We start from the raw sequence: 21,856 nt of genomic DNA on the forward strand, positions 1-21,856 counted from the left end.
TATTGAAATCCTCTGCAATTTTTTTTATCCCTCCATCTCTTTTGCTGCTAATATTTCAATTCTCGCCCTTTTAAACAAATATCTGTTAGTACCCTGTTCTTAGTCTTCATTAACGCGATGCTTCTTCCTTTCTTTAGTGCTCCCTCAATTTTGGTCTGATTATGTTTACGAATGGCTTGGGTTTTTAGTTTGTTTATTATTTTTTTTTCTCTTTTTTTTTTTTTTTTTTTGGATATTTTTGCTAATTCTATTTCATCTCTTGGATTTTACCCTCATTTCCAATCTTTTCTTTATTGGGTTGTTGGTCTTTTCTGATAGTTTTCCTTGATCTTGTTTTGGAACTTTACCACCTATCTCTTGTGCTGATTCCAGTACAAATTTTGTTAAATTACTGTTCATTTCTTCTTTACTTGCTTCCATTTTATCATGTAGCTGGAAGTACCTATTTTGTATTGCTAAACTAAACTCACTAGATTTTTCTTATTGCAGGACGGTTTATTTTCTATCATAAAATTTCTTTTTCTCTTTGTTTCCTTAGATCTAGACATATTTTACCTCTCACAGTTTATGGTCACTTGACTTTAACCCTGTTGCATCTTTAATTAAATGAAATTTTCCACTGATAATAAAATCTATTTCATTTTTCAGTTCTCCATTTGAGCTTTTACATTCCCATTTTCTGTTTCTTTTTCTAAAAAGATGTTCATGATTTTTAGATTGTTTCTTTCAGCAAATTTTACAAGCATATTGTCACTTCTTGTGTCTACTCCAGATTTACCTACTGCCGATTCTCCTCTTTTCTTTTGACCTACTTTAATATTGAAATCACACAAAACAAATGTAAATTGAGTCTAATATTTTTTCAAAGATACCCCCAGATCTTCATAAAAAATCCATTTCTTCCTCTGTATGGGATTTTATTAGTGCATACGTCTGAATGCTTTTTATTTTATGGTTCTTATTTAGTTTGATCACACATCCCGCAATTCTATCACTGATGCTGTGAAATTCTTATTGTTTCCTGCAATATTTTTATTAGCAAGCAAGAAATCCCGCTCAATTTCTTTGCTCCTTTCATGTCATTTGAAGCAATTTATATATATATATATATATATATATATATATATATATATATATATATATATATATATATATGTGTGTGTGTGTGTGTGTGTGTGTGTTTGTGTGTGTGTTTGTGTCTGCGTCTGTGGGTGCGTGAGTTCGTGTGACTAAGAATAATTACATGCAACAGTGAAATTTTGTGTCAAAAAAGAAAAGTTTATCAAGCAATTTAGGGAAATTTTAGCACTTTGATCTGGCAGCACTGTTCCTCCGCTTCTCTGCAGACTATGGAATGATAGCGAGCTGACTTAAGTACAAACATTAATTCTGGCCAAGGCCAATATAGAGCAGGTCAGGCGGTGAGGAGATTAACAGTGACTCACCTCTCTCAGCGGGCCTCAAATCACCCCCAGGCGGTCAAAACAAACGACGATCTTGTCTTTCGGGCCTCATCTCTGGGCAGATGACCCGCTAATTTGCCTCGGGCATTTCTCTCCGCCCGACCTCCTCTATATTGGCCTTGATTCTGGCAAAGCCGGAGACCCTTTAAAATTCAACTTTTTATCGCTTGCTATCCTTCCTTGGCTACGGCCCTGTCTGAGTCACAACAAGGATAAGCAATATATTTCATAACTAAAAGTGATGTTAAAGTGATAACACATATTAATTTCGGTAGGTATAACGGAAAATCACCTGCTGTTATTTCTTTGGTTTTGCGGGGTCAAGGGAGCAAGTTGAGGCTTAGAGGGGGAACTAGATCTCTGGGGGTTGCAGTTGGCCCATCCCACCCCCTCAAATGATGCCCTTGCAATTTTAAGTAATACGAATAAAGTTGTAAATTTGTAAAAGATAGTTCAGTAATTTCATTTTTATCTTGAAATATATTTTATTTGTTACATAGCTTCAACAAATACACCGATCATCGCTAAAAAAATGCAAAGAGAAAGTTGGTTAAGGAAGTCTTGAAATAAAGATATTTATGTTTTCAAATTTCGTTCTTTTTCCGCGAAACCCTTTCTATACTTTGCATCTATATGAAATTGTAATTCGTAAGTTGAATGCGATAAGAATAACATGAGAAGGTTTGGAAAATTTAGAGGAAAAGGAAGTAATAACCAGGTAGAAGTTATGAAGGAAAGGGGGCGAGGAGGGACGGAAAAGGAAAAAGGCCCATCCCAAACTGAGGTTATCAGGCAGTGAGATAAGACTTGTTTGATGGGTTAAGGATATCACTTGCGCACGCATAAGCACGATTGTTTGGACTTTTTTTTTTCTCAAGATTCTTTGATTTTCTTCGTATAGGAAGAATCTGGTTTTGTTATGAAATTTAAGACGAAAGAGACATAACAAACGCGGGTTTTTTAGTTACTTGTAGATAGACAAATAGATAGATTAACGAGAAAATAGATTTAGAGAATATTGCACTTTTTATCCTTGATTTATTTGTGCGTATTGACATTTGTATAGCTTACTGATCGTGTTTTGTAAGCGTTAGCTAGTCCAGGTATTAAAATTTAATCATTTAATGATGTTCAAACGACCCTCCAAAGAACCTCTATTTAATCCAACGTGATTCCAAACGAGCGTCTTCAGCTGCCGACTCCTATCTTAATGAAAGTGTAGACCTCTGCCAAGGCAGCTTATTTCTCGAAACCAGCTTGCCTTTTCTAGAATGAATTTAGACCGTGGGGGTATTTGAAGTCTGTATGACAAACGTGTGCTGGGTTAAGGTTAGGGTTAATTCGGTCGACCTTTTGCTTGACCTTGACTACTCTATGAGTAAAATTGTGGCCAGGAAGTTGCTCTCAAACAAACTAACGGACAAACAGGGACGAAAACATAACCTCCTCCCAATTTCGTTTGTGGATGAAATAAACAATTAATATACTAATTATTTCACAAAATTTTAATGATTTGGTGTACATAATTCTATTTGATGTGAGGATTTTGATGCAGACTAGAAATGAAAACCAGAGTTTTCATTTTCAGCTCTGACATTGTAAATGTACGGATTGCCCTTTGGCCTAGGGGTAAAGAGGGACATGGGATAACTCTGATGCCAAATATAAATTCTTTGAGATCGTAGTTCTAAATTACTATCAATAAATTTGTGTTATGATCGATATTTGAGGACATACTTTATTTCAAACAATGACATCGCCCACCATTTGGTCGGTGGAATTGTGCAAATTAAAGATGGTCGAAATAGTCCATTTTTTTTTATAAAGGTTTGAATATCAGTTATGCAACAAGACAAACTATTACAAATTGTTCGAGTAAACTCATTATTTTTTATCTATTTTTGTATGGACTTAAAAATGGCTGTTTCCTTTTTCGTGTTTCTTGTGCATATTAGTATGGAAAGGAATACAAATGTGCCAAGTGAAAGTAAGAAAAAATCTGTGTAAAAGGCCAATTGTATAAAATTTTATTGTGACATATGTAGTTTAGGTCAGCCATTGAAAAGAAATATCTGTCCAAAGCAAATCTTGTTCCCTTTTTGAAAATATCTGTATATGATTTTTGGCTTGTCTGCGGAGAAAAGCTTTCTTTTAGAGGCAACCCTTTTACGAACAAACTTGTGTAGGATGATTTAATATCTTTTTCGTTTTTATGCTTCTTACCCGTAAGATGTATTTTTTCGCATAAAAAAAAATAAAAAAAGAAGAATTACAGTTTCAAAGCATTTGGATTTGTGCCATTTTGGATGTATTCCTAAGGGTCCATATGACATGTCCCTTCAATAAAACAAATTATTGCAATTTGTTTCATTTGAAATTCTATTTTACATGGACTTCTCTTTTTGACTGATATTAGGCAACCTTTGAATGTTGTCTGCCATGTAAATCAGACATGAATTCACATGTCCTTGCTAATAGGTTAATGCCATATCATTTCTGCATGCTAAATTGGATTAGCTAGCATTCGAGTGTTTTTATAGATCATACAAGAAAAGATACATACATACATACATGAAATATACCGACATATCACCGCCATACGCTTTCATACGTTGTTGATTTATGTTTAATATGTACATTAGTTATGATTGATATCTATAAATAACGGGGTTTTCACGTTGATGGGAAAAGGGTGTGCCGTTATAAAGATTCAATCATTAGAAGTGTTTGTGAGCATATATATTTTTGGGGGTTACTCCTCTATCAAAGCTTAAGTTACTGTACATGATATTTTTACCACGCCATAGAGAACGTGAATTATGTTTAGATTTTTTTCTTACCGATAACACTAGAAGCAATATAAACTCATTTACACGAAATTTCAGGAAAATATACATTTCTCTCTGATCTTAAAGTAACAATCTTACTTTAGAGAAATAAGTCGATTTAATTGCTTTTTAGGAGTATGATATCCGTTCCATAATTATAAATATAATGACAGTTTTCCTATAGTCGAGTGATTCAAGTTAAGATTTTAAAGGCGAAATTAATAGCATTGCTTGGTTCAGAGATATCTTATTTTAAAAGGCAAATATCTCAAAATCACGTTCACCAGATATGATTGTGAAAAGTCAAGTTCAGTATCATAGATTTTTTTATGATTGGAAAATTCAACCTCAAAGAAATAACTGAGGTTAAATTAACTAGTTAAACTTTTTGATCTCGTGAAATTAAAGCTCTCTTGATGGACCTTGATGCTTATGGAGGTGTTGACCCAAATGATGATTTTCCTTTTTTTTTTCTTTTTGAACACTGCAGATTTCTTAGCTCCAAAGTTATGTGTTATTTTGTGCAAGTTAAGAAGAAGAGATTCTTTTAGCACTTGTTGGAAAATTGGTAATGTTACTCCATTATGTAAATGCGTTTGTTGTAGTTCAGGTACAGCCGATAAACCACCCAATTGCCATAACTCCCATAAAAAGTTTTTGAACGGTTTTTTTTTTTTTTTTTTTTTTTTTTTTGGCAAAACATCTAAAGGTAATCATCTGTTCCCTAGTTTGCAATTTAGCTTTCGTAAAAGCCTTGGAGCATGTGATGCCCTGCTTACTATCTCCAATGCTGTACAAAAATCCCTTGATTGTGGTTAGAATTTTAGTGCTGCCTCTGACCATGTTAATCATGAGGCCCTAGTTTTTAAACTCAAACAGTTGGGATTGGGTGGGTCACTTCTTAGCTTCATTATTAAATTTATAAGTAGTATACCGCAAAGAGTTGTTGATGGACACCATAGTGAGTATAGGAATGTGATATTTGGTGTACCTCATGGTAGTGTTTTTGGTCCATTACTTTTCATACTATATACATATGATATGGGATTTGGCCTAGAAAACAAGCTCGTTGCATATGCAGACGATGCTACTCTCTTTGAATTAATTTCATCCCCTGAATGTAGATCTGGGGTTGCTGAATCTTCTTATTCCTTCGATGTCGGTCAGTTTGATAATCTATACTGAATAGTTTATTCAATTATCTTACCATTAGCCCCTTAAACAAAGACCTTGTACTTCTCAGTCATGGGACAGTGTCTATAATTTCTTGCTCTGCCTATTCCTCCATAGACAGTCAGTTCGTTTATCCACACTAAGACACTATATCTTTCCATTTCTTCTTCTAAATTATCTTGTATCGCTCAGTCAAGGGATAATCCATACAAAAAAAAAAAAAAATCCTGCCTTTTCCATCCCTTCAGTGTTACTTTCTCGATCACCTTCACGGAATTACTTGAATTAAACTAAATATATCTATTTTTCCCTTGATTCACATCTTTTACCTTTGGGCCATTCTACAATCCATAACTTATGGGTTTTCCAGAGGGTGCTATTACTCTATCATCAAATAGATGTCATGGTACAATCTACAGGAGATGCAATAAGCCAAACCTTCAGTCAGCATCCTGAAAAATCCTCCAGAAGCAGCTATCGGTATATATACCTCACTCAAAAATACTTAGTCAGCTAAGCCATCCACCAACAGTTATTGATTGTTCACATCTTCAGTCATAACTCACTCTAAAGAGCATAGTTTATTTTTCCTACAAATCTGTTTTGGGGTTTTCTACGTGGCCATGACTGCATACTTGAAGAAGCTAAGCTTTTACCCACAGCAGAGCAGGTCTTCTAGGTTATTCCAATAAAGCCACCAGAAGGTTAACATCTGAAAGAATAGATCTACAGATATCCGACCATTTCTTCATATGACAAAAGACTTGTACCTTTTCATCAAATAATAGAGCATACTAGCAGAAGCTTAAGCTTTTTTCCTCTACTGAATCGTTTTCTAGGTAATTCCAACAGAGCCACAAGAAGGTTAGCATCTGAAAGAATAGATCTAGATGTCTGACCATATGACAAAAACCTTGTACTTCATCAAAGAACACAGTATACTGGAAGCTCAGACTTTTCCCTCTGCAGAACATATTCACTAGGTTACCCCAAACAGAATCTTTTCTTGCTTTTACATATGTCCTCTGCTGCTTTTCAATTTTTTTATTGTTCAACAAAACAATATTTTAGACATTTCTCTTCAGAATTTTAATTTTCAAAGATTTTTCATTTTTTCTTTTTACAAGGGTGCGTCCTCGGCATCTGATTAAGAATTTTTCTCACTACCAGACAGTCGTCCTCATCCAGTTTCCCATTAATACTCTCAAAGATTTTTCTTTTTTTCTTTTTACAAGGGTGCGTCCTCGGCATCTGATTAAGAATTTTTCTCACTACCAGACAGTCGTCCTCATCCAGTTTCCCATTAATACTCTGATGTCCTGTGACATTACCAGTTCCCTCAAAATCCCTAACATATTTTGTCTCCTCCTAATTTAGCTTCATATTCTTTAACGAGTCCAGTTCATCTGTAATAGACTCGCTTCCCGCAACAGCTTCGTCTCGAGACTTCAGCCAGCATCATATCTGAAGGATTCTCTTTACGGTGAAACATCCGCTTTTCCATCCAGGTTATCCACCTACTTCTAACATTGTCATGTTAGTGTAAGTTTGCAGCTGTATACAATACATTATTACGTCCAAAAAGCGAAAACAGTATCTCTCTGGACAAACCGAGATTCAGTTAGTTTTCAGGATAACAGGAAAACTTCATTTACGTTTCTCCATTCAATATTCGACGTGTATCCAATCACTGTTTTACGCAACATTTTATCGGGCATATTTTGGCTGAACGATGGAATCATGCATTATTATAAAGGCTGTGGTGGTGAAAATTTTAAGATGCCAAAATATTAGGATGTTCCGAAATGAATTATTGAATATTAATATGTGAACACGTTAGGAATCTTTGAAATGAAAAAAAGCAAGATTAATTTTGAAATTATTTTTTTTCGGGGGGTGGGGTGGGCAACGGAAAGCAAAGGAATGATCGCCTACATTAAAGGCAATTGCCTTCGTGATTTCAACGGTTTTTTTTTTTCAGGGGAGTCTTCGTATTTTCGCAGTTTCTTCAGATTGTCCGGCATGAGTCACTGAGAAAAATTGACGATTGTTCATTTTCCTTTATTTTATAGCTACCAATTATACATAAATACATACAATTGTCACACTCACATATATATGTACGTATACAGTGTATGTACAGTATATATATATATATATATATATATATATATATATATATATATATATATATATATATATATATATTTATATATATATATATGATATATATATATACACACACATATATATATATATATATATATACATATATATATGTGTGTATATATATATATATATATATATATATATATATGCACAATGTATTTCTAAAAAACATACGTGTAGTACTAATGGAAGTCTCTCTCTCTCTCTCTCTCTCTCTCTCTCTCTCTCTCTCTCTCTCTCTCTATTCAAAATAATATAAGGTAGCTGTTGCATGTCAGGTCTGAATTTCTTTCCAGAAATGTTGACATTTCTGGAAAAGAAACCTGGGGAGTTCTGCTATTTTTAGACTAGTTTTTTCTCATCTAGCCCGTCTGCAATTTCTGTGAAGCTTTTTTTTTTTTTTTTTTTTTTTCTTAAGCATTTAACGGCCTTGACCCTTACCCTCAACCTTGATTTTTATGACACTGAAGTAATTACTTGAAATGTGATTTTGTTTCTTCTTTGAAATTAGAATATTTCGAGAAACGCGTGGGAAGACAGAGAGTCACATGAGCAAAAGCAAAATCTAATCTTATTTATAGATGAAACCAATTGTCTATCGGCTTCGCGACTTGACCTGCTTGGACGAAAATGAACATATGGGGTTTCGTTGCCATTTTGTATGAATACGGAGGCTTACTTGTCTGTCTATGACTTGGAAAAGGAGGAAAGGAAAGATTCCTGCGTTTTGAATGACGGAAATTTGTGGCAGTTTGGGTAAGCAAAAAAAAAAAAAAAAAATCTGACAATGGAAACCATTAATTCCGTTGCCATTTTTTAATTTCTTATGGATTCATGTATTAGTATTTTAATTGTGAGCACCAATTCTTTGTTATAGTCTTTCTTTTTAAGTCTCCATTTGACGTTTTGGTATTTATTATTATTATTAATATTATTATTATTATTATTATTATTATTATTATTATTATTATTATAGCTAAACTACAACTCTAGCTGGAAAGCAGAATGCTATAAGCCCAAAGGATCCAACAGTGAAAATAGCCCAGTAAGGAAATGAAGTAAGGAAACATTGAATAGTGTGCCTAAGTGTACCCTCAAGCAAGAGAGCTCTAACCCAAGACAGTCAAAGACCATAGTGCTGAGGCTATGACACTACCCGAGGCTAAAGAACAATGGTATGATTTTCGAGTGTCCTCCTAGAGCTGCCTACCATAGGTAAAGAGTCTCTTCTACCCTTTTCAAGTGGAAAGTAGCCGCTGAACAATTACATTGCATCAGTTAACCCCTTGAGTGAAGAAAAATTGTTTGGTTATCCTAGTGTTGTCAAGTGTGAGGAAAGTGGTGCAAGGAATAGGCCAGACTATTCGGTGTATGTGTAGGCAAGGGAAAAATGAGCCATAACCATAGAGGGATCCAATATAGTACTATTTGGCCAGTCAAAGTACCCAATAACACAAACGGTAGTATCTCAACGGGTGGCTGGTGCCTTGGAAAATGCTTGATTATTTTACGCAATTGAAGAGATTACTGCTCAATCATACCCATTGTCTTCCTTTGATAGACTGAATATTTTATTGTAAGATTGTTGGCCGTGTATGTTACATAATCCTTTTTTTTTTTTTTTAATTATGATTTCAATATTCTTTTAAAAATTACAGTATATAAGAGAATGCGCCCGATAACCATATTGTGATTAGAATTCAGGCGATTGGTGGTGCTCTTATACTGGACGATAAATTGGCCGAAGTATATTCACAAATGTATTTTTTAATGAAGAGATACTCGCGCACTTGGGGAGAATGTAATCCCGTTCCTTATTGTTTGATGAGATTAGTCGCATGAGCAATTTTATTGTTTTCATTTCTTTATCAAATTAATTGACTGAACTATATTGGTAATATCTGTTGTCGCATAGTTATGTATAACGCAAAAATATTTTCAAAATATTCCTGACTTTTTCTTAAAAAAATTTAGCCGTTAAAATTATTATATAAATGCATATGTTATAAACGTTTTTTTTTTTTTTTTTTTTTTTTTTGTTAACATATTTTCATCAGAAAAGGAAATAAAGTTTCATTAGCAATTTTATCTAAAATGAAAACCTTTTATCAAATCATCTTCTGGCCGGCCTTTGACCCCAGGCTTCACCTACGACCTTGGAGAAATCCAGGACACGTGGGGTGCCAGAAAGGTTATGATTTGCAGGCAGAGCGTGATGTATAGCGCAGTTGAAAGGAATTTACGATACAGGGTGACTTGGCAGAGAATAGGCGAGATCTATTTTCAGGAATATTTTATTGCGTGAGTGAAGGTATTTCGAGTTGCAAGATGCATCGATCCCAAGAATAATTTTATAATCGATGAAACATTAGTTAACTGTAACAACGGAGTTGTGGTGTGTGTGTGTGTGTGTGTGTGTGTGTGTGTGTGTGTGTGTGTGTGTCTGTGTGTGTGTGTGTGTGTCAGTCAGTTCAAATTGTATTTGTAAGTTACTGGAGGATGTAATTTTTTTTTTAGGAATACGCTTATATATCGTAATTTTCTTTTTATTTAATTCCATATGAAAATATGTGTTCATTCTGGGCTGGTGCATGCCGGGATCTATGTGCTTTGTGGCTTGTGTATTTGTTCATTTGTTTAGCTGCAGTGTACTAATCTGTATATTTCTATGTTCATCAGTTGATATATTAATCAATTACCCCCGTGTGGATTACGGCTTAAAAAATGCCTACTGGATTTTTGTAGCTCATGAAATATCCTTGAAAGATACACATTATTTTAGAAAATCAAGCTACAGACTCAGTTGCGCTATACAATGCTTTGAGTACATTTCAAAATAATAAAGTTACGGTCTTGGCATAGAATCCTGTCTAAACAGCCGCTAAATATAATTTAAGCCTAATGATATAGAGCAAATTGCGTTAAAATGCTACATATGTCGAAATATACTCAAACGTCTTATTTTCTTATTTCGGGATTACAGTGACTCAGACATCTTCCCATACATTTTTGTTCTGGATGTTCGTCTTTTGGTAAGTGTGTGTATGTATATATATATATATATATATATATATATATATATATATATATATATATATACATATATATATATATATATATATATATATTTATATATATGTATATATATATATGTATATATATATGTATATATATATATATGTATATATATATATGTATATATATATATATATGTATATATATATATATATATATATATATATATATATATATATATATATATATATATATATATATTGTATGTATATATAATGTATGTATTATTCTTAGACACGGTCTTTGATGTTCTATTTGAACGCGGTATTGTTTAATTTCATTTTCACCCATATATATATATATATATATACATATATATATGTATATATATATATATATATATATATATATATATATATATATATGTATGTATCACCGTTAAAGTCTATAACTCAGTTAATGCATGATATAACTAGCGATTTCATGAAATAACGTGGTGTTATAGTTAAAGTATATAAAATATATTTTGGTTTACAAATTAACTAGATACTTCATGAAATAACTAGGGGTTATATGAAATAACGAACGTTAATTAGGTAAAGTATGTAAAAGACTTTATTATACCATTAATCAAGTTTTGTTATTGAATTTTTATCAAGAATATCAAATAAAATAGACCTTATTTGTTGTAGCAAGGACGATGTTTGTGACATTTTGATAGTTGCATAAGATCCCTTTTTTGAAACAGACACACCTTTTTGTATGGCTCTTTTGTTTACAGTGGCAGAAAACCAAACCTTGCCAATGCCCAAGTGCTTATTGTGTGGCCACACTTATTATTATTATTATTATTATTATTATTATTATTATTATTATTATTATTATTATTACTTGCTAAGCTACAACCCTAGTTGGAAAAGCAAGATGCTATAAGCCCAGGGGCCCAACAGGGAAAATAGCCCAGTGAGGAAAGGAAACAAGGAAAAATAAAATCTTTTAAGAACAGTAACAGCATTGAATTAAATATCTCCTATTTAAACTATAAAAATTTTAACAAAACAAGAGGAAGAGAAATAAGATATAATAGTGTACCCGAGTGTACCCTCAAGCAAGAGAACTCTAACACAAGACAGTGGAAGGCCATTGTACTCAGGCTATGGCATTACCTAAGACTAGAGAATAATGGTTTGGCTTTGGAGTTCCCTTCTCCTAGAAGAGCTGCTTACCATAGCTAAAGAGTCTCTTCTATCCTTACCAAGAGTAAAGTAGCCACTGAACAATTACAGTGCTGTAGTAAACTCCTTGTCCGAAGAAGAATTGTTTGGTAATCTCAGTGTTGTCAGGTGTATGAGGACAGAGGAGAATCTATAAATAATAGCCAGACTATTCGGTGTATGTGTAGGCAAAGGGAAAGAACCGTAACCAGAGAATGATCCAATGTAGTACTGTCTGGCCAGTCAAAGGACCCCATAACTCTCTAGCGGTAGTATCTCAACGGGCGGCTGGTGCCCTGGCCAACTTACTTCGCCGAGTAATTGTTTCGGGTGGGATTTCCTGAGGTGTGATAAATTTTTCGTGGCATAAGGAAAAGTGTGATCAGGCATACAACTGTTTTAGAACACCGTTTTGGTTCCAAATTTGAAATATTTATCTGATTTCTTTTTTTTCTAAAACTCAAGTCAGTAGGTTTCTAGCCTGTGTTTTGTCTGTCTATTTATGGCACTTGGGTGCGTACAGTGTCTCCAGTTTGGATGCTTGTTGTTCAAGGCAAACGACGGATCTTTCTCTGGCTCTTTTGGTTGAGGAGAGCTTTTTATAAAGATCACACTCCAGTTTTCCGGTAGAACTTGATTGTGTTGAGCTGTCTATCTCAATTTCACATGTAGCACATTTTACATTATTCAATTTAGACGTTTCATGGCCAACTCTGTGAACTTCACGGTACTTCACTGTATCCTCCAAATCTTCTCCATTAGTCAATGAGCTAAATATACTCAACTGTAACCCACAATTCAGAATTCCAATTTTTGAGGCACACTCAAACATAGCTTCATACGGACTTCTTTTAATTCCACTATGAAGAGCCCTATTTTTCATGAACTGAATGAAACGGAAGCCTTCACTCTATTTTGTAGTTGTTTCATTATCACTCATTCAAGTAAATAGCTTTTTTTTCGACGTCTTGGTTAGGCCGCTCAACACTTCTTTGGATTTGGCTGTGTTGGGGTTTACCATGAACAATATGCAATTCAGACCAAACCAGCTTCAGTTTTCAATAACAGAATGTCAAAAATTGCGCCCATTATCAGACTGTAATACACATTGTGCCCCAAACGTATATATAGTAAAAACATCATCTAAATTACAAGCAACTTCATCAGGGCGTAAGGTAATGAACTTTGTTAAATGGCCCTGAAAAATGAAAATAAATTTGTTTGACCATCAGGTTGGGACTGAAGGTCGACCAAGTCTAACTAGCAACGGCTGTTATAATGCTTAAATACCATTAGTTTAACAGTTATTCCTTTCTTAATACCACTTCTTTTTTTCTGACATGTTTCACAACACTGTAAAAGCAAATAAATTTATTGGTGTGTAAAGTTTGTGTACTTCATGGAGCATACGATCCCGATCCCGATGTGCAAGACTACAATGCGTGCTATACAGAATATCACATAATTCACCCTCAGTCACATAATATCTAATGGCATCCTCATTGCTGAACATAGGATAAATTAACTTGTCCGTTCCTTGTACTTCAACCACATAGTAGTGTTTTAATAGCCAAAAATTTGAAGGCACTTTTTTTCCCCAACGTTTTTACATGTTTTACTTGGCTAACAAGAGCTTCATATTCATTTCTAGACATTAAAACACTGCTGGCCGCAACCGGTAACTCCTTCGGTTTGGCTAAGAACTTTGCACTAATATCTTCAATTCTTAGAATTGAATAAGTTGAAAAAAATAATACCAGAGCAATATCTACACTGAATAATATTACCAGAGAAGACAAACAGCAGGACTTCTGGGTAACTGAGAGACTAGACTAGAGTTATGACCTTGCCTATTGCCAGAAATCAGGGAAATAAGAATACCATTATTAGTAAACAATTTATTTACTTTCCCTGACCAACGTCTGCGATTTAATGAAATAGCTAGTTAAATCATATGATTTTAATATATAATACACTTTAACTGGCAATTTTGTCTATTTCATGAATTCGCTAATTATATCAGGCATTACCTGATTATAGACTTTAACGGTAACACACACACAAAATATGATATATATATATATATATATATATATATATATATATATATAATATATATATATTATATATATATATATATATATATATATATATATATATATATATATATATTTATATTTCATATCATCATCTCCTACCACGCCTATTGACGCAAAGGGACTCGGTTATTGAGAAAGTCTTTCAAGATTTTCGGTGATCAATCTATTCTAAAGAAGTATTTTAATTCTTTCATTCTACCTTGTTTCGAGTATTGCTCTCTCTGGACTTCTAATAGTCAGGCCTTCTCCACCATAAGGCTCAATACTACACAGGATTCTAGAAGTTTTATTCCACATGTGACCAAGTTGTGGAATGATCTTCCTAAACGGGTAGTTGGATCGGTTGAACTTCAAAAGTTCAAAGTTGCAGAAAATGTTCATATGTTGAGCAGGCTGACGTAAGTTATTTTATAGTCGATATAGGAATTTTTTTTTTTTTTATGTTCTTACTGTTTTTAGAATATTTCATTTTAAATGTTCATTATTTCTCATATCGTTTATTTATTTCCTTCTTTCATTTCCTCACTTTGCTATTTTTCCTTGTTGGAACCCTGGGGCTTATAGCATTTTGCTTTTCCAACTAGGGTTGTAGCTTAGCTAATAATAATAATAATAATAATAATAATAATAATAATAATAATAATAGTAACAGGGATGATTTCGATTCTCATTACAAATCCAGCGGAGTCTGAATCAAGTTTCATTTCTCTTTCCAGCCGAGTTGGCTAGATTCTAATGATCATCCATATTTTTATCGACCATAGGTTTGAATCCTCTGCTGGGCAAAATTATTCATCATTAAAGGAATTTCCCTGTGGAGTTGATATCACGGGCAAAGCTCATTCGATAATAAAGATTATCTGTGGCTTACGTGATCAAATGAAAATAAAGTGTGATCTTGAAGTAAAATTATCGTAAAACGGCCATGAGATATATATAATTACCAATCAATTGTAATGGTGGAGATATCTAAGCGCATATCCTGAATTCGACAGGATGAAATACAACAGAGTCTTCATCAACTCTTATCTCTCTTCACAGCCGTAACTGAGCAAACGTCTAATCTTTACCCTTATTTCTATTGGTCATAAGTTCGAAATCTTACCCGGGCAGGAATATATTTAACATAAAATAAATTTCCCTTTAAGCCTGTGAACCTGGGGCCGAGCGAAATTTGTAATAAAGGGTATATATATATATATATATATATATATATATATATATATATATATATATATATATATGTATATTTTTTCTAATGGGAATTAGGTATCATGTCGAGGTACCTGCCTTCTTGCACACATGCTTGATGGTCTAACTTTGAACCAATTTTAACTGAAATACCTTCCATCATGTTGAAGGGGCTATAATGGCCAGGTAAGGGTAACTCTTAAAGTAATGCATGTCCCCTACCGACCCTAACTTACTCTTAAGCATTCCGTGCTGGAAATGACAATTTCAGTGTCTGGAAACTTAGCTTACTGTGATCATTATTTCCTTGAAAAGTTATGTTTGGGAAAAATGAATGGCTACCCTGATTTAGATAATAGAAGTTTACGTTGTGACACCCACTTTGATATTTATAAGTTGTTCTTTTAAAATTACTATACATTAAAGTGAATTACACAGAAATCATTAAAGTGTAACAGGTTCAATCAATGTCCTTTGTAACTTTGAAGATAACCTCATAAGTGACTGCTACAATTTTAGATACAGCATCAGAAATATGAGAATTTCATGGCAAGCACTACATTCATGAGGTTATTCTTCACAGATTTCTATGAATGTCATTTTAGTAGAGACATTTATGTATAGCGTATTGATAATCTTGCGGGACTCTTTAATCTTTATGTTTGCCCCCCACCCGCAAAAATGAAAGAGATGAATTTTTTCGTTCTATTTGAATTTTTGTTTGTTAGCTGGATTATACAGAAGAGTTCGAATATTCTCACGAAATTGATACGAAAAGAAAGGTTTCGAACATAGAAACCAGGATTAAGTAGTAGGATAGATAGGAGTGGGACTTTCCCGAGTTTTAGACGGGCCTCTTACCTTAGAAAAAACACCCCAATGGGTTCATCTATACTAAATGCATAGGGTAAGTGGGGATGCATCTTTTAATTACTATTAATTAACCTTAGTAAACTTTAATACTTTGGTATCTCTTGATGATGTACTACTATTACAACCATTTTTTATGTCATGAAAAACTATGCAATCCTATACACTTCATTGCTCGATTAGGTTTAAAATTTGGTTTCTACAATCTTCCCATCGATTTTTTTTTTTTACACAAATATAGATGAATTAATGCACTGATTGAATAATGGGGGAATTACGTTTAACCATTACAAAATTCGAATAATTGTTAGTAGGTCAAGATATAGAGGGAAATACAGGTCTTGTTTCAAAGTTTAAGGGTTTAATCTTATTTGTTTTATAGTTTCCTTTATTTCTTTATTTTGCTATTGGTCTTTTAAAGTCTATCCTTACTTCTGTATTACCTCTCTCCAATTAAGCTGTTTTTTCTAATAAAGCCTTTGAGTAAGTAGAATACATTTCTCCTATATAGATATAATAGCTGCATGTTCGTAATAATAATAATAATAATAATAATAACTATAATAATAATACTCTGCGGGGATTATCTTCTACAACATTACTGTTTTTATATGTATATATATATATATATATATATATATATATATATATATATATATTTCTGTCTATCTATCTATCTATCTATCTCTCTCTCTCTCTCTCTCTCTCTCTCTCTCTCTCTCTCTCTCTCTCTCTCTCTCTCTCTCTCTCTCTATATATATATATATATATATATATATATATATATATATATATATATATATATATATATATATATATATATATATATATATATTCAATTCCTTTTATCATAAAATTCCATAATAGTCATCTTTGCAGTAATAGTGTTGCCAATGCTTTCGTGTTTATTAAGAAAAGCACATTGCTGCATTTGGGAGAGGACATGAAAATATTAAGTTTGTTTAAATTCCTTTTCAGTTCTGATACCTTCGAATTCTTTCTTTGGACTCAGACTAAAAGAATTTGAAGACGAACAAGAATGAACGAATAAATTCCAAACATTTTTGCAATACCACTCTAACAGCCCAATTCATGATGGAATTAGTTTTTTTTTTTTTCAGAATTTTCAGCATACTTTGCAGTTAGTGTCGAATTTGTAAAAGCCTTGTTATGATTTAATTTGTTTTATAAAATTTCCAAGATTGAATTCAGTGTTCTTTCCTTTCTGTTCTTCTTAAGCTACTGGTCTATGGCACATCGCCATGTGAGTGAAGGAGACGCAATTCCTCACCATTTTGAAAGCCACAGAGAGCTTGTAACGCTGTATGGTGACTGTTGATCCTGAGCAACAAATTCTATGGAATGATCCAAAATGTAGAAAATGGAAAGATTGAATTTAATATTCCTTAAAGCAATTTTTTTTTGGGGGGGGGGGCGGGGGACAGAAACTTATAGCTTTAGCTGGATTAAGTTAAAAGGAATAGGAAAAATAAGCACAGAAAAGCAGAGGCCGCAATAGAAATATCTATAACAGCTATTTAACTTAAGAGACAACAGAAGAAAGGAATTTCAAAGGAAACGGAGAGAGTAACAGGTTTAACATCTGGCTGTGAGCCAAGCTATGCCAGTGGTAAGGGAGGTCCATGGGTTTCTCTGTTATCTAAAAATGTAAGAATCTTAGCCATATACAGGAAATAACCACGCTCGGTTGTGGCAGAGGTATTAACTTTAGAAATTGCTTTTTTCGAAACTAGTTGGATATATTCCTAATCAACTATGTACGAGTAAAAAGGTCTTTTTATTTACCTCCCCATTCTTAGCAGCTCATCTGTTCTCTGGAGGATTACTTTCAGTTTGTTTCCTTTGAATTTTACTTAATCATATTGATAGTGAAACCTTGGTTATTTTTTTCATATTACTTAATTTTACTGAGCAAGAGATTCTTGGAGTAAGACATTTCTTGTATTTTCTCTGCTATCAAACCTTGTAATTTATTGTCTGTCTTTTCTAGAAGAAATTACCAAGCTTGTTAATAAATGATTTCAGATTTTCATTGTTAGTGATACGTGTTTATTTTTTCCTTTGCATAACTGATTGTTATAAGAAACCGAATTTTTTCCTGTACTGCACTGGCCTCTTACATCAGTTTCCAGACGAATCTTGCTTTAATAATACTCTCAATTTCGAAGTGTCCTTTTCAATATCCAATTTATTTTGCTAGCTATTCTTGTTTCGTCATGAAGTTATGTTTAGCTTACATTTCGTTATCAGTAAATGACAATGTTCATAATCCTAAAAATTACATATATATTTATGTATGTAACTACAATCGAAATAATAACCTCTTTTTCTTATGTTTCAAAATCCAAATACGATCTCTTTATAGATTTTATTATCAAATGATTTTATTTGAAATATTCTTTTGTTTGTATTTACAGTAATAATTTCTATGACAAAAGGATGCAGCACTGTAATTGTTGGCTTGTTTTCTTTTTAACTAGTCTACTGTCACTTCATAGAGGACTGAATCTGTAGTAGTACCATATCTTCTAGTTAGCTTTTATTTTTAAGTAGCTTTAAGCCATTTCTCCTAAACAGGGGTGGCTCCAGAGAAAGAAATACAAATCATTAATGATATTCAACCTTATATACGTGTGTGTATATTAATGTATGTGTGGGTGTATATATATATATATATATATATATATATATATATATGTGTGTGTGTGTGTATGTATGTATATGAGTGTGTGTGTGTATGTATGTATATGAGTGTGTGTGTGTGTGCATGTTTGTTGTGTATGCACATGTACTGGTCTCTTCTTACTGTTATGATATCCCAAGCACAAGTTACCACATAAGAGTTTGTCTCTTTCGTCTCATTATTATTTCATTATATGGCTTAGTCATTTTAGTTTATTATTTTTTAGATGTAATGTATTTGAATGTTCCAAGAAAAAAAAATAAGTGAACCGAAAATCGAAATTGTTACTTGAATCATATTACGCTTCCGTGTATGACTTACCTTTCATGAGAACCTCCGAGTCACCGAAATTCATCTGTGTCATATTATCACTTATTCCTTCACTGCATTAATAAGCATGTATTTGTCAGTGCTGTATAGCGTGTATAAGCGAAACTACATTGTGGTGACTCGCTTAGGGGTTTGATAATCAACGACGTAAGTCATCTCTACTTAGCTCAGACTCGATTTTGTTAATTCACCAGAGTATTCCACATTATAGAGATTACTGTCTGTAACCTGCATCGATAATACGGTGACGTAGCCAGGTTTCTGTTAGTAATTAAATATGTAGTTGAAAGGCTACACTTTACTCTTATTATTTCAATTCTTGGAATTGACAGTTGTTAATTTTTCTTTTTTATTTATTTGAATTTTTCTATAGCTTGTGTCTGTTTTGTTTTCCTGAAGGTTTGATCTATACCCTGTGGAAGCTACAGCCCTGTTGCAGCCTATGACCTCAACCACATCGGAGGTATGTGATTTATCGAATGCATTTGTCTCTATTGTGTCCGAATGTCTCGTATCTGTAAAACTGAATCTCTAGGTATCTTTCGTAATCTTTGACGGAAATTAAAGAGAGAGTTTCTTATCAGCAAACTTCGATTTCCATGCAGCAATTTTCATAGATTAATTTTCATTTTTAGGCGGATGATCGAGTTAAAAATCTCTCTCTCTCTCTCTCTCTCTCTCTCTCTCTCTCTCTCTCTCTCTCTCTCTCTCTCTCTCTCTCTCTTATCGCCTTTGCCATTTATTCCTGTCTGGACCAAAGTGAAAATCGTTCCTGAATTTTAACGGCGAGGTCTTGAAAATAGTATAAATCTCTAATGGTTAACGATGAACGCATCTAATGGCCGTGGATGATTAAGTTAGTAGCGCGAAAACGAGAGAAAGGGTAAAAAAGTTGATTGATTTTCCATTAACGACGGAAAAGACTAATGGAAACAAGAGATAGGTTTAATCTATAAAAAAATGTAAGGATGGAGATCTTTTAACAAGACGCTCCCTCTGGCATAGATATGTGTGGCAAATGTGAAATTAGTGATATCAAAACACAAGATGAAATCTAAGTCACAAAGAGAGAGGTGTAGAATTAAAAACATAAATTGTAAATAAGAAGGGAGAGAGGTTACAATCAAATTTGGGGTGAGAATGGCTGAGGTATAGAACAAATATTTTCAATTCTGATATGATTAAAGGCAGAGTTAGGAAGTCTCGTAATATGTTTATGTATGAAATCACGGGCATGAAAGGAGTTAAATCAAGCTGAAAGTATGAAATCATCGGAAAAAAAATCAGAGGCATATAAGGTTTGAGACATTTGCAGTTACTGGTATAAAATCTGAGATAAGTTAGAAAAAATAAGTATACTTTAAAGTCAAGGGTAAAAAGCATTTCGTAAAATCAGAAGCATAACTCAAGACGAACTGCACAATTCAGCTTTCTCTCTCTCTCTCTCTCTCTCTCTCTCTCTCTCTCTCTCTCTCTCTCTCTTCCTGGATCGGGAGTTCAATCCACCATCCCTCTTTATGGTCTTCACCTGACGTTCCTAGAATTTTTCTCATCCTTCCTCCCACCTCTTCCAGATTGCTCATACTGATCACAAAGGTATTATTTTCCATTCCTTCCATATAACCATACCTTCCAATTAACCCTCTTAGTCATGCTATTATTTTTTTTTTCTTTTTGCCATTTTACGTATCTCATTTTTCACTGTTACTTTATAATACAATTGAATGAAGATCTATAGTAATAATGGCTAGTAAATATATATAATGTGTGAGGAAATATATTTTTATATAAGAAATATTTATTATTTGCTACACATGTGGCAGTGTTTCCAATAAAGGATGCAAGTTTCTTAGCGTCTATCTTCCAGGGCAGAACTGGATTCTCTGCAACCATGATAAGTCTAAAACCTTCTTCCCTATCTAATAATAAGAATTATACTGTATAATACAATAAATTTTCTGATACTAAAAATAATTTTGTGGTCAAATCTAAAGTCCTCGTAAAGAAGCTTTTTGTACCATTTTCCTTAAGAATAGAACTGGCATCAAAGCTATCTTCACAACACATATCAACATTTCATTTCCACATATAGCTAAAAACTTATTATTTGCTCATTTGTATTTCTTGGAAGCATTGGCTTGTATTTAAATCATAGAAAAAGACAATTACTAAAATCTTAGAAAATTGACTCGCTTCATAATTTCGTCTTTTTCCACCAATGCTTTAGAAGCAATTTCTCTCAAATGTTTTAACTTCTTTTAATATTACCATTCAACAACATTACTTTATTTACATAAGAGTTTTGCTCTAGAATCCTGTCATACCTTCCCATTTGGTTTCCACAGACAATCGAATCGTCTTCCAAATCTTAAGCTCACGCCAAGCTAACTTCTTTGCTCCACGCAATCTGCTGATCTCCACTTCTCTCATCGTTTTTTTTTTTTTTTTTACATATAATCCATTAATCCTATCTGAATTGAAGACTTCCAGTTTTGCATCATACATTCATTCAATCCATCTTCAAACTTTCCACTTATACTTAAAACCATCCTTTTGGTCAGAATGATTCTATTTGGCGCCAGCGGTTTGGCGCCAGTGTTTTGGCACCAACGATTTGATGCCTGCTTTATTGGCGACGAGTTTTTTTTTTGGCGACCGATGTTTTTGGCACCAAAAAAGAAAAAATATTTTGATGGTATAAAAACTGCCTTTTACCTATCTAGCTACCTGTTTCTCGTTCATTTAAGAATATTTTGATAGTATAGATACTTCCTTTTACCATTAATTACTTATTTAGCTA

General features: G+C 33.3%; 1 protein-coding gene across 2 annotated transcripts in view; it reads left to right on the plus strand.

Moving 5' to 3' along the window:
• Positions 1 to 21,856, plus strand: part of LOC137644025 (uncharacterized) — a 204,235-nt gene that overhangs the window by 7,154 nt on the left and 175,225 nt on the right. Inside the window, exon 2 of one of the 2 annotated variants that reach the window (XM_068376912.1) lies at positions 19,456 to 19,519. The exons of the other annotated variant lie outside the window; for it this stretch is intronic. The gene's annotated coding sequence lies outside the window, so the exon portion shown is untranslated. The remainder of the gene's footprint in view (positions 1 to 19,455; positions 19,520 to 21,856) is intronic. 2 annotated transcript variants of the gene reach the window in all.

The sequence above is a fragment of the Palaemon carinicauda genome, chromosome 1, assembly GCF_036898095.1.
Source record: "Palaemon carinicauda isolate YSFRI2023 chromosome 1, ASM3689809v2, whole genome shotgun sequence".
Classification (NCBI taxonomy): Eukaryota; Metazoa; Arthropoda; class Malacostraca; order Decapoda; family Palaemonidae; genus Palaemon; species Palaemon carinicauda.